The sequence below is a fragment of the Gracilinanus agilis genome, chromosome 6 (genome assembly GCF_016433145.1).
Source record: "Gracilinanus agilis isolate LMUSP501 chromosome 6, AgileGrace, whole genome shotgun sequence".
NCBI lineage: Eukaryota > Metazoa > Chordata > Mammalia > Didelphimorphia > Didelphidae > Gracilinanus > Gracilinanus agilis.
In genome coordinates, this window is record NC_058135.1 from 174530228 (window position 1) to 174542538 (window position 12311).

Here is a 12311-nt window from a genome sequence, read left to right on the forward strand (position 1 = left end):
GAGGGTCCAGTTAACTGTGATGATTAATTTTATTTTAGGAGATGGCATTCTTTGGGTGAGAATCAGTGTAACTGATAGTGTTCTGGACTTTAAATCAGGAGGACAAGGTTTGGGATAGTGTCTTTGACACTGGCTAAGTGACCATCAACAGGTCACTTTCTGATTCTCAGGCATCTGTTATTAATTTTATGGGAGGACATGCCCAAGAAGATAAGCACAGAATGAGGAGGCATTTGGAAATTTGCACTGCTGGACCTACACAGATGGGTCCTAGATCTCTGAATTATTCTGTTACTGGTACCTTTTCCCTGTTGCTGAAATCTCTCTATAGTTGGAAAAGCATAGCCTTGCTTCTGTTCCCATTCCTTGTATAGCCTAGCATGATATCCTGCTAAATTACCTGCTTCTAACTCATGTAGCACTGACAACAGTATAATTATGATTGGGGGAAAAAAAGGAAATAGCCATGGGGCTTAAAAAAGCCCACGTTTTTATAGCACAAAGAGACTTTTAATAACTTTTAAAGGACCTGTTCAGATACGTCTTCAGTCTTCCAAGACACTATTTGAAGAACCGTCTTTAGTTAACTTTAGAACAGGACTTCAGAGTAAATAAAAGCTTCATTTCAGGTACTGGTATTTGACAAAATAAATATGAGAATTTCTTGAGTTGAAGCTCTCCTTCAGCATTCTGAATAAATAAACATGTATGCATTTTAAACTGTGTGTTTAAATGTTGCTCTGTGTTTGGGCAGGCCCAGTCCCAAGGAATTTGTTCCTTGACTAAAAGATATTAGAAATGACAGGACATTTTTTCAGAATCTGAGAACAGTTTTATTTGCCATCTCTCTTTCTTTTTATGTATTTATTCAGTAAAAGCAGAAGCTGTTGATTTAAAGATTTCTTTGTCTCTTTCAAATCAAAGTACACCTCCCCTTTTTTTTTTGATATCTTTGAATCCCAATTCTATGAGGCTCTATGAGGTTTTCCTTGACAATCTAGACATTTTCTTCAGTCAGTCAATAAACATTTATTGAGCTTTTATCTTATGTTGGGTACTGTATTAGGAATGTAAACAAGAAGAAAAATAACAGTCCCTAACCCACAACGATTTTACTTTTTGAATGAAATAACTTTTAAAGTTTCATACGTATCTAAATGTGAGATAATCCGTTGTTTTTTAAAGAAATAAGAGTTACCAAAAAAAGACCTCTTTCCTGGAGTTAGGGTCCTACTACTTAGAGCTAGAGGAGACCCTGGAAATAATAATCTATTTGTAGGCTCATAAATTTAGAGATGGAAGGACTAGAGCTTGTTAGAGGTCATTTAGTAGAATCCTTTCCTGCAGATGAGGAAACAAGCCCAAGGAGGAGAAATATCTTGGCTAAGGTCACACAGATATAAGTGATGGAGCTGGGGTTCAATCCTAGGTCCTCTGGCTCTATATGCAGTGCTTTTTACATTACTATTAAATTATCAGATGCTTTGGCTTCCCACGATAAATTACAGAATAGGTAACCTTTCAGAAATGGGAGGCTCCCCCTTTTCTTTTGGCTGAGTTTGTTGCTGCCTGATTTCTGTTTCAAGAGTAAGAACAATAATAGCTATTTGATTCCCAAGCTAGTGAGCCACGGTTTGATCTGGATTTGAATCTTGTCTGAACTTTTGTGACCTTGGGCAAGTCACTTTTCTCCTAGTATAAAAGAAAAAATAAATCCTGGAATGCAATTTTCTGAGCTCAAACTGATGTTTATTGTTAGATCAATAAATCACAGTATCAGGATAAAAGACCCTCCCAATATAGTCCAAGACCCTGAAAAGCTGTCTTTAGCGGTCGTCTTGTTTATAGTCTATGCAAGAATCATATTACACAAACTCCCCTCAGAAAGGTAGGGGTGTGTGTGTGTGTGTGTGGAGCAGCTGAATGTCTTTTCTTGGGGCAACCAGAATTTCATCTTTTAGAAGATTTCCTTCTTCAAGAGAGTAAAGCTTTTATTTTCTTATGGGGGCCAATTATGTATTCTTTCTTCCACATATGGCAAACAGCCATGGTCATTCTGTACCTGAGATGTCCTAAATTTCCAGCCTGAGGAGCATCTGGACCCATTCCATGATTCCGAAGACATGTGCACAATTCCCCTTGGCAAGGATATCTTGGAGAATTTCCTCATTATTTTACTCACAAAATGATTATTGATTACTGATTCTCATACACATTTTATTTTTATATTTATCAAAAAATTTTGTTGATTAAGAAAAATTTTCCATGGTTACATGATTCATGTTCTTCCCTCCCCTTCTCCCACCCCCTTCCCATAGCCAATGTGCCATTCCACTGGGTTTTACATGATCTTATACACAATTATTCAAACAGTTACTAATTGATATTATTCCTTATGATTTATCACGAAAGTACTAATTAATGGGATTACATGCAGAAGATATAGCTCTGAGGACACATTAAACAATGAATAGCAACTAAAGTTACATGATTAAATTATTCTTTACACAAGTCCTCAGTTTCTTCCTCTAGAAAATAAGGGACTTGACCCAATGCCCCCTGAGCTTCCACTCATCTTCTATGATTCTGTTCATGTTTACTTAGGACCTTCAGCATGATATTTGGTTCTCCCAGCCCCTTGAGTGATGCTAGCATCATTGCATTTGTTTTGCAGTTGAGGAAGCCAAAGGAAGTGTGCATTAAGTGTGGAGAGGTTTTATCTGTCCAGGGTCGCCAAGTTCATCAGTGTTACCACTGGTTTGTTGTCCGCTGATGACAGCCGTGTATCTCTCACTGCTCTAGACCACTTTGTATCATGTGTAACCATGGACTAAGAATTTATTATTATGTGGCCAGCCTGCTAGTAATGAGCTGCTTGGTATTTGGGGAGGCTCGTCTTTGAAAAGCAGACATTGTTTGTGACCTGGGCCAGACTTGAAGTGTTTTAGGTTTGGTTCACTGAGATAGCAAGACTTTTCTACTTTAGAAATTTCCTTCCTTCCTTTCTACTGATTAGAGATTTGAAAGGATAAACTCACTTCTATTTTTAAAAAGTCAGTATCCCCTGAGAAAGAGACTATCAGTCTTAGGCAATTTTATGTGAATTTATTTAGCTGAGATTTTCCCTTTAGGTAGACTAAATTATTATTAAATCATATAATTAAAAAAACCAAGTTTTTAAATTAGGTGGATCAAAGGACTGGGGAATTTGTTTACAGGAGGTAGCTAGGTAGTGCTAAGTGTGACTTTGGATACCCAGAAGGTAGCAAAAGAGGCTTTTTGGGGAAATGAAAATAGGTGGGTGTGAAAGAGGTCCAGAAAAGAAAGGGGCAGACTTGAAATTTGGCTTTAGTTATCCTTCTGGGATGCCTCTGAAGAATCTTCTCTATACTTTCCTACTAAATATCTGTACTCTATATGCTGGCTATGTTGGGAAAATTCATCCCTTATAGCTTATAGAGGCACTTTAAGGAACAAAATTTCTGTCAGTGGAATTCCTAAAATGGGTATTATAATAGCCTCTACCTCCGAGAGTTATTGTGAGGATCAAATGAAATAATTGTATATTGTAATTGTAATTGTTGTAAAGTGCTTAGCAGAGTACCTGGCACATAGTAAGCACTATAAAAATGTTAGTTATTTTTATTGTTGTTGTTATTAGGCTAGTCCCTTACCCTCTATTTGCCCCAATTTCCTCATCTGTAAAATGATTTTAGATTCCTTTTGCTTTTACATTACAGTTGTTTCCAAATATACATCAGTAAACATTTATCATGTTCTTACTACGTATCAGGCACAATATATGGCTCCCTCCCTTCGTCCAGTCAGTGCTACTTTCCTTAGAAGAAGAAAGAAAAAGCAGATAAGCAAAAGCAGAGGACACATTTTGCTGTATCCCACATCAAAGACATCATTCCACACCCAGTTCCCCCACCTCACCAAAGAAAGAGACAGGAATATTTCCACGTTTTTTTTTTTAGTGGACACAATTACATAAGAGTTCAGGTTCACTCTTTTCATTTGCTCTGTTGAATTGGTTTATGTTTGTTTTTCTGGTTCTCCTTAATTAATTTTGCATTAGTTTATTAAACTCTTCCCTATGTTTTTCTGAGTTTCTCATATTCTTCATTTCTTATACCATAATAATATTCCACTGGGTCTATGAACAACAGTTTGTTCATCCGTTTCTTTAACCACAGGGTACCAGGCTTATTTCTAGTTCTTAGTTGCTACATTAATACATTAAAAAAAAGATCTCATGAGTATTTTCATATGTGAGATATTTCTTTCTGTTTTTGGACCTCCTCTTCTGTCTAGCAGTATGATCACTTAGTTCAAGGGTATAAGAGATGAGTGACTTTCTTTCTTTTTGTCTTTATTCTAAATTGTTTTCCAGAGTCCCAAGATAACTCAGGCCCTGGAGGAGTTAGAGGACTTTCCAAAGTCTCAGTTAGTAAATGTCAATCCAGTATTTGAATCTAGGACCTTTGACTCTAAAACCAGTACTTAGTCTCATGTGCTGTTGTCTGGTAGATCTGCCTTTAATAAAGTATTTAACTCAATTTTTGGACTTCAACCATAATTCTATGTAGTCTCTATTAGCTTACTGGTCACAATATTTAGACATCTATTAAAATATTTTTATCATAAAAATATTGAAAAGACACCGCACAATATATTTTACATTCTTGAAATATTTTAGGCATAAATTTTAAAAGTACAGATGCCCAAGACTCTTAGTCATTGTCTAAAGCAGGGCTGGGATTCAAGAACAGTTTTCAAGGGGTCTTCGAACTTAGATGAGAAATAAGTGACATCTTTATTTCAGTATGGCTTCCTTTTAATTCCATATATTCTATTTTATTCATTTAAAAACATTATTAACAGGGAGGAGTCCACAGGTTTCACCACATTGCCAAAAGAGACGATAACTCAATAGCAGTTGAGTCCCCAGTAATTTTACTCTTCAGTAATATATGGCAGTGTAATAGACTTTGGTTTGCCAAAGGAATATTAAATTTGAGGGTTCAGAGTTTGTACATCAAGTCTATTATGTTTTAACAAATATCTCCTTATAATTTGGTAGATAGTATAAATAGAAGTGTCCCTATTTTCCAGATGAGAAAACTTGAGACTGAGAAAAGTTAAGTGACTTATTCATTGAGTAAGGGCCAGAGCTCATACTAGTGCTATTTATGGTTAGCCATATAAACTTCCTTTTGATGATTAATATTGAAACCATTTATTTTAATAACATGGTAGTTTGGGTTTCTCATTTTGCCTTTATTGAGAGTAGCTAAACTCTTGACAGTATTTCCATTTGAAGAGAAAAGAAAAGAGCTAGAAATATGAATTCCAATTCAGGATCCAAGGTTTTTGTGCTTTTGCTTGGTATTCATTCCTGAGGTTAAGAAAGACCAATAAATCTACTTTGAATACAGCAAAGATGTGGTTACTCTGATCCTCACATTTAAAGTAGAATGGATCTCGAGTGTCACCATTGTGTTGTTTTTTCCATCCTGAAACTCTTCTGTGGCTTTTAATCTGAACTCAGAATGAATACTTGGAAATGAGGAATTACATTAAAGTCTTTGTCCTATTGTTCTGATTTCATTTCTGAAGACTTTTTCTCAACTGAGAAATTAAAAAATAAGACATATATATTACCATTTGAGCAAGCTTTCAGGTTGAGTTTGGGGATGTTGCCAACATCTTATAAACCCAGGGGCTTCTTTCTTAGTCAGGACCTGTGGTCCTTGGTTTGTTGTCTTTGTTTTTTAGACCCAGCTTAAATGGTACTTAAAATATTAAACCACATTCACTACCTGTGACATTTTTTTCAAAATTTGTATTTGTTAAATTTAACTAAACGCTGAATCTTTTTAATTTATCTAAATTATGTTTGTTTTGAGACATCCTATGACTCAAGAAGGAAACTATTTAAAGTCGTGGCTTTTTGTTGTTACTTTCTAATACAAATCCTCAAGGGATACCGCTTGTATTAAGAAAAAAAATTTAATTACTCTTTCCTTGAGTGCTTTTGCCTTTAACTTAATGTTTATGTCTGAAAGAAGTTTAACCATCTGATTTGCTCAGAACTTCATTTCTTTCATATATAGTAAGTGGAAAAATGGACATAATCAGAGCATCTATTTCTCTTGATTGTCTGAGGGTCAAAATCAATTCAATTCTGCAATCACTTATGGCTTACTATGTGCCAGATATTATGTTAAACTCTGCGGATACAAAAAAAAGGCCAGAGAGTCTCTGCCTTCAAGAAGCTTACAACCTAATGGGGAAAACAACACATCCAGAGCACATACTATATGTAGGATAAATAGGAATAAAAGGGAAAAAATGGGAAAAGCATTGATACCTGTAGAAGGTAGGATTTTAGTTGGGATATAAAGGAAACAAGGAAAGAGAAGAGAGAACTGTAGGATGAAATAAAAATCCTTCCTAGATGGATGGGAGATGATAACCTCCCACCTAGGGAACTATCTAGGCCAGTAAAACACAAAAACCTTAGGCTATAGAAAAAACAAGTTTATTTGATAGTTGGAGTAAGGGAAACTAGTAGGCACAATCCTAACACTATTAAAATCTATGCTCCACCCAACTTCTAGGCACCTCGTACCTCATAAGAGGATGGCCTTCTTGTCTTCTCTGGGCCCTGCCCACAGCTCCCTGCTCTTATCTAAGACCCCCAAAGCCTGGGGTTGTTCCTAAGGATACCCAGAGTCCCAGATGCCCAAACCCTGGGTTTTACTTTAGCCAAATGGATTTCTGACAGATGGATCTCAAGGCAGATGGTCTCCTCCAAATGCAAATTTTCCAATCCCAGGAATCACTAATCTTTCCACAAAATTAGGACCCCTGTTGAAAATGCCAGAGCAAAAATTTTCCTTCTCAACTCAGTCAAAGCCAGATTCAGAGTGTCAGTTACTTTCCAGTAAAACTCCCAAGGTCCTTTTCTCAGAGTGTTTTCTGTCCCAGGGCTTGTATTCAAATTCCCCTCCTTTCCTCTTAAAGCGAACCCATACAACTTACTCTATCCTTTACTTCTTTCCAAGGAGATGAGTAGAGAGAGCCAAGGGAAAGATTCCTGGAAGAGTGCTGTCGAAGTTTGATGATCATTGTATTTTTGTTTCATGACTTAGAGTTGAAAAAGATCTGAAAGGAAAACTTTCATTTTACAGATGAGGAGATTGAATTGAAGTACTGATTATTTATCTTTGTAATTCCTCCATCATGTCCCCATTTTGTCAGGCATCAGTGGGAAATGGAATATTGGTAATCACTGTTTTTTGATAAGTGACTAAAATGTTAATGTTAAATACTGATGTTTTAAATATTAACACTTTTAAAACTATATGAAATAATGAATAAATTTGTAGGTGTCTACTATGATTCAGACACGCTCTCTAAAATGCCCTATATACTTTCTTGTTTTAAAGCAAATTAAACACAGTCCTCTTGTTTCTGGATGATTAAGGGTCACCATTCAGTTCATTTGTCATTTGTTAATTGGCTGCTTTATGCAAAGCACCTTGCTAAGGCTGATGAGATGATGTGTATGATAGTTCCCTATCTCTCCAGGTGCTCACAACCCTGGCTATAATTCTACTCAACTTTCCATGGTAATATACTGCCTCTTAAAGAGATGGAGAAAGCTTGTATGTAAATAACTAAAGAATAATTAAAAAAGTAAGAGTGAAAAAGCACTAGTAAGTTTCCATCATGAAGATCGTCAATAATATATTATACTTTTATGTTTAGGTGATTTAGAAGACAATTGAGACACATAGAACTTTTTATTGTCTCCTTGATGCCCCCAAACCACTGTTTTTGTAGTTTCTATTATTTGATAGTTCTTCTGTTTTCTTCCAACATGTCTTCCTGTACTAGAATCTTTCCTCCTAATTTGAAATTTCTCATCTGTTGAAGGCTAGGAAAATAGATAACAGTGCTTGTTAGGATTATAGCTAAAATTACTGTAATTTAGCTCCAAGTTAGTTTCTGAGAGACTCCTTGGCATGTGGACTTTAATATGTATTTTGACTTCTCAGAATCCTTTTATTGCACCCTTTGGCGCTGGGGCGGGTGTCTGAATCACTGAAGTTGCTTAATAAATGACTTCTGAATAAATAAACTGTCACTATAGCATGTTCTTGGTTTGTCTTCATTATTTTTAAAAGAAATTATAATTTTTTAAAAACAGAGGAATAAAATTGCTACATGCTTACAGATTGTATAAAATTTATTCTTTATTTCCATTTACAACTATATCTGTCTTTGTGGAATGAGCTCATCTTTGGAAGATAGGACTGACACATTCAATTTCAGAAACCCTTCATCCTCAAGCTACAGTATAATTAGAAGCCTAGATCTCTCCATCTCAGTTCTTTTTTCTTTTTTCTTCTTTTTTTTTTTGACCCCTGGGTATACATTTTTACTGCGGAAAGTTTCCAAGAAGCTAGTCCCTGACCTTTGACACCTTATTCAGGCAACAGAGCAAACTGCTGTCCAAATATGAGCAGAGGTTACTGATGTAGTTTTATAGCTGGGTGTCTGGTCATTTCAGATAAGATAAATTTATTTCATTTGCTTATTTGGGTTTTTGCTCTGATTTTGAGGTTTTAATTTTTGTTTCTTTTCCATTTCCAGGCTCTTTTTGGTCTGTCTGACCTACTTGAGCGAGTGCTATTAATTGACAACATCTTGGAGGGACAAAAGGAACTTTACTGTCTGTACTTTGTACCAAAGACCTGGGAAAAGTAAGTTATTTTCCAACTTCTCTTTTTTTAAAAAGCTTTTATTTTTTCTTCAAAGTTGAGGGTGAACACTGTGTCTGTGACATCTGTGGTTCAGTCGACTCCTAGGGTGGTACTTTTCACCCACTCTGAATTTTCAAAGCCAAGGTGGATCTGTTCTATAAAGAACCTCCAAGAAATTGGATAACCTTTTTACATTCTGCCATTTCTGCTGGGTTTCACACATTGGGCTCTTCAGGTTGTGATCAAACCTTTATCTGGTTTGAAATGGATGGATTATACATCCCAGGCAAGCTAGTATCCTGTGGTGCAAGACAGAACAGAAAGTAAGCTGCTTTTCTCAGTGTCAGGATGCAGGATCAGGTTTTGAATTTCTAAGAAAAATATAGCAATTGCAACTGATTCTGCCTAATTGAGAAAGAACAAGAATAGGACATGGATTGCTGATTCACAGATTAATAGATTGGTTTAATCTCGGGGGAAATTGTTGAACCATTCAGACCCATGGTTTTTGCATGGAGCTTCTGGTATTTTAAATTCACTGTAAAGTGAATGCATAAATGTTTTTGCTCTCCTGAAAAAAAAAAGTTTTACTAGGAGAAGGTTCAGTTCTGCCAACTGAGTGTTTGGATAACAACTGAACATGAAATAAAAAATTATAAGATAACTTATGCAGTTTGAAAGTCTTAATTTATACAATTTATGACTGAAACATAGCCAAGTGCCGGAGAAAATGTAAAAATCATTCCCGACATTTTCCAAAGAATCAGTTATGGAGAATCTGTATTCTTCCCTGCATAAAAATACTAGATAATTAACTAAATTACGTAATAACTCCCTTGTGTTTTAAGAGGGTATACGTCACTTCAACCACAGCTTTTCAGATCCAGAAGGGTCTTCAGAAGTTCCAGCTATCTTGTCAATATGGGAATTCATTTTTGCAGGGCCCCTAACAGGCTATCTGTCATCCAGACTTTTATTTAATACCTTTATTGAAAAGAGTGCCCCTATTTGTGAGCCAGACAGTTCATTTTGGGGCCAGCTGTGATCATGTAATGATAGCATATAGAAGAAAAAATTTAAAGCATATATGCCTTTGGGGAAACTAGGTAGAGCAGAAGTGCAGAGTCAGACCAATCCTGCTTCTTGGGGTTCTGCTGCAGCCCCTCCTCTAATTCCACTTTTACAAGTTGGGAGGACTTGGTTTCAAATTGGTCCCAAATATTTCCTAATTGTGTGATCCTTGGGCAAGTCACTTAACCTTGTTTGCCAAGCTCTTCTTCTGCCTTAGAACAAATACTATCAATTCTAAGACAGAAGGAAAGGGTTTAAAAAAAAAACAACACAGAAAAACCACATATGCCTTTGTTATAAAAGTTGAGCTGGGGCACTGACTAAGTAGTAGGTAACATCATTTTTTCTGGGTTGCATTTTTATAGCTCATGCATTGTTTTTGTATGGGTCTTATGTTAAGGCAGTTTGTAATAATTATAAAGAGGTGAGCTTTTGAGTTCTGAAATATCTTTGAAGGTAAAAATATATCCGCATGTAATGAATGCAAATGAAAGCATAAATGAAACTAGATTTATATTGCTAGGCATTTTGGAACATAATAACACTGAAAGAGATTCATGGGTAGTCAGATTTGCTCCAAGCAGTACTGAAACTCCTTAGATTTTGTCCATTTGTTCCCTATCTGCAGGTGATAGTGTTTCTGCTGGAACTCAAAGCCAGGTATAAGAAACCCTTTGGAAATCTTTCCTACTACTTCAATCCCTTTCACAATCAATAACATTGTTGTCTAGAGCCACCAGAATGGCAGCCACTCAAATTTTTGTCAGAGAAACAAAAAAGATCTTCAAGGAGTGTTTTAGAACCTTGAGATGTGACGATCATGTCGTTAAAACAAAATTCCATAAAGAAAAACTTTTGAGGGCAGTTATGGAGCACGGTGGGTCTCTAGAGCATCAGGGCTGGAGAAAGGACAATCTGGGTTCAAATCTGGACTCAGAGACTTCCTAGCTCTGTGATCTCAGGCACCCCATTTGCCTAGCCCTAGCCCTTGCCCTTCTGTCTGAAAGTTATTACTAAGATAGAAAGTAGAGATTTGGAAAAAAGAAAAAAAAACTTGTAATTTGCTATTCTGTCTTTGATGCGTTTGGTTTGAACTAGGAATAAATTGGTTGTTTTTCTCCTAAAAAGTATATAGTTGGTGAATGTGTTGCTTTCAAGCTGTCAAGAATGTCTTGAGCATTTGGAGTATACTTACTGCCTGCGTGATTGAGAGTCATTTGCTTAGTCTCCCTGGACCTCAGTTTCCTCAACTGTAAAATGAAAGGTTTGGTCTAAATTGCCTCTGAGGGTCTTTTCCAGCTTCAGATCTGTGATTTATGCATTTACGTGTATGACTACCATTCTAGGTCCCTAATTAGCCTTATTCTATATATGGTTAAATTGCCTTTTTATTCCTTTTTTGTTTGCCTTTCTTTTGGGATGAAGCTGACATAGACTATTATAGAATCTCATAAGACCGCAAATTCAGTGACAAAAATAAAATGTCTTTAATTTACTGTCATCAGGAGAAAAAATTGTCCATAAGTAGATGATTAATTATATTAAATAATCTTTTGGTTCGTGGTTTAGGGGATATTGTCTTTACTATGTGAAATTTAGCCTTCTTCAACTCTTCCCCTTTTGGAAAAAAAAAACCCTACAAAGGTATGAGAGGTGCTTAGCTGTTGTGGACAAATGGAGCCCAAGTAACCAATATACCCCAGAAAGTTCTGTGAAAGAAGGGCTCCCCTCTGCTGAGGAGCTGTTTATTTGGCAGTTCACAAAGGGTAACAAAGGCCTTTTCTGAAATTTTTGTTTGGTGGCCCAGAATTTTCAAAAGCAATCAGTCATCTGATCTTTTTTCCTTGTTTATTAGAGGAAAAATGAACCCCTCTATAACTTGGCCCCCCAAATAATTTGCCTTCACTTAATTGAATACTTCTTCCCATGTTCCCCTTCAACCTCTTCCAAGAAATACTTTCAAAGTTTTTCTCTCACACACAGGTGGGGTTATTTGAGGTAAATTCAGTTAGCAAGCATTTCTTGGGGAAGGAGGAGGGAATAAGTATTTATATAGTACACACTGTGCTAAGAGCTTTTCCAGATATTTTATTTCATCCTTGCAACGAGAGAGATGCTATCATTATCCCCATTTTACAGGCAAAGAAACTGAGGGAAACAGGTGAAGTAACCCAGGTAGTAAGTGTCTGAAGCCAAATTTGAACTGGTCTTCCCGACTCCAGTCTCAACAGTCTTCCAGTATGAGACGTTCTAAACTTAATAGAGAGAGGCAGAGAGGTGGCTCTGTAGATAGAGAGCTTGTCTTAGAGTTAGGAAGATCTGAGTTCAAATCCGGTCTCAGACACTTACCATCCCTGCGACTCTGGGCAATTCAATTTGCCTTAATCCACTGGAGAGGGAAATGGCAAACCACTCCAGTGTCTTTGCTAAGGAAGCTCATGACACTGTGAAGAATCAAATACA

At 36.4% G+C, this 12311-nt stretch overlaps 1 protein-coding gene across 1 annotated transcript in view; it reads left to right on the forward strand.

Moving 5' to 3' along the window:
* APBB2 (amyloid beta precursor protein binding family B member 2) overlaps positions 1-12311 on the forward strand; it is a 429171-nt gene that overhangs the window by 112365 nt on the left and 304495 nt on the right. The window contains exon 3 of the mRNA XM_044681113.1: positions 8668-8777. The gene's annotated coding sequence lies outside the window, so the exon portion shown is untranslated. The remainder of the gene's footprint in view (positions 1-8667; positions 8778-12311) is intronic.